Source organism: Adiantum capillus-veneris, chromosome 2 (genome assembly GCF_014529385.1).
Source record: "Adiantum capillus-veneris isolate H3 chromosome 2, ASM1452938v2, whole genome shotgun sequence".
NCBI classification, from domain to species: domain Eukaryota; kingdom Viridiplantae; phylum Streptophyta; class Polypodiopsida; order Polypodiales; family Pteridaceae; genus Adiantum; species Adiantum capillus-veneris.
The window spans coordinates 3,829,417-3,831,668 of NC_140932.1; the positions used below are offsets into that span (position 1 = coordinate 3,829,417).

Here is a 2,252-nt window from a genome sequence, read left to right on the forward strand (position 1 = left end):
TTACACATGCATAGCTTCACATCTCCAATGCCACAAATGTCAAGTTGATACAAGTCACCTAGCTTGACCAAAGCATGGAAGCATAACTGGAGAACCATTCCCTGTAGGGAGTAACATGGAAATTAGCACTTGAATCAGTGATCCAGTTTTGCGCATAACACTCATCAAGAGACAATAATGCATCCGGACTCAAATCAATAGTAAATAGCAGGACATCTCATGAGTGCACCATGTTAGGAACAACCTCTACGGGTGGCGACTCAACTACATTGAGCTCCTCAATCTTCACACTGCTTTTTTGGAGGTTCATATTGGACAATGTCTTCATCTTGCTCATGTTGCAAAATGCGATAATCTTTCTTCAATTGGCCTTTCTTGTGGCGATGATAGCATTCCACATTATGCAGGTCACGGCCACAACACTTGCTACTAGAATTCTTGTGATCCCATGACCTACCAAGACTACGACTCCGATCTCTTTGCCTGGGACGACCATCACCAAGAGGCTTTGCTCCGAATACTTGCAAAATTGAGAAAAAAATCATAGCGATGTGTTTTTGCTAGGGTTTTTTCTCTTGCTTTCGAAGTTTCCTGCACACAATATGCTCTCAAAGAACAAGTAATTCCTATTTCTATTTGTTCAAGCCTTAGCCATAGCTAGGAGTCGTGCACACTCGAGGGGAGAGGATAATGTCGAAAAGCCACCTCCGGCTTTGATACCACTTGTGAGGTGCACGAATGCATGCATGCCTGTGTACGAGGATCGAAGGAGAAGCAGGAGTGAGCAGAGATGCAGCTCTGAATGGGCACTTTCCCAAGTTGATTAATAATAAAAAAAAACATTCGTTCGCGCAATAGTAGAGGCATATACTTGTAAAAGTACTATTTGACCTGCTCTATTGCATGTGTATGCAACGATAATCACATCCTCCACACCAAGGACTTTCCCATTGAAGTTACGGGCATAATAGTGAATAACATAGGTGCCATCTGTTACAAATAACATTTTCAAGTTTTCATGCCACAAGGGAGCCACTTCACGTGGAGTGTAATGATACTCATCTCGCAATGGGCGTGGCTCGTTGCCATCTACAGCGTACTGAGGCACCCTTTTGTCAATATTCTCATCTCCAAGGAGGATCTCTAGCTCATGCTTCGTGACCTAGATGAAATTTTCTTGCAACAAAGGATCCTTGATCACACTCGACAAGAAGTTTTGGACAAATTCCCACATTGTGATTTACCTCAACATCATGAGCTTTTGTGAGAGAGGCACCGCATACCTAGCTAGGTACGATTGGGGGCAGGGTGGGGGGCAATCGTACCTAGCTAGGTATGCGGTGCCTCTCGAACAGAAGCTCATGATGTTATGCATTGTATGAGAAACGCTGACAAAGACTCCGTTTTCCTACATGTGAAAATTTCTAAATCTTCTTGTGACTCCAGGCGTGTTCTCGCGATATCCAGTGCGGAAGAGGAAGATTTAAGTCAAAAAAGACATCACCACCAGAGCTCTTGTACATTCTGAGGGCGGAAAAAAGAGTCGATCGAATGGGTTCAGTGGTCAAAATGGATGATGTAACATGAAACATAGTTGCCTGAAGGTTTGTCAAAACAGAAATTGTTGTAAGAACTGCCAATGCTAGCAAAAAACAGGCGATCTTTATTGAGCTAAGACATCACTACGGTGGTAAAAGCACAATTCGGTACATACCTCTTTTAATATGTCAGCATTTATCTCAGCCTCGAACAGGGAGTTCTCTGTAGTTGGCTGCACACACGAAATGCATGCCTGACCATTCTCAAACGAAACACCGGAGGCTTCCATCGGAGCATTTTCCACGTTGAATATTTGTTAGGATGCTGCCTTTTGTTTGACACTCTCACTGTAGGAACGAAATCGTTCATAGCCTCTCCAAAGCAGCAATTAAGGCGTGGCCAGTCATAAATCTCCTCCTCTTCCCCTTCCTCTTCTTTTTCCCTTAGGCAATGGTCACGCGAGGCTTAGTTATCAGTTATTTGAACAAATAACTAAGCCTCAATTAAAAAAAAAAAAAACCAAGTACGCGCTGTGAATTAATTAGAAGAGTCCAAAAGCATTACATCTGGGTGCCCAAGGAAGGGGCAGAAACTATGTCTGAGTCCAAAAAAGCATTACATCTGGGTGCCCAACTAAGCCTCATTCTTGGTCACACACAGAAAGGAGCATTAAATAAGTTACTAAACCTATGCTTTGTAACTATGTTGATTTT

General features: G+C 42.9%; 1 pseudogene; it reads right to left on the bottom strand.

Annotated features, from left to right (window-relative positions):
• Positions 1 to 278: 278 nt before the first annotated feature.
• Positions 279 to 1,908, bottom strand: LOC147462290 (fructokinase-like 1, chloroplastic; annotated as a pseudogene).
• Between the last annotated feature and the right edge of the window lie 344 nt (positions 1,909 to 2,252).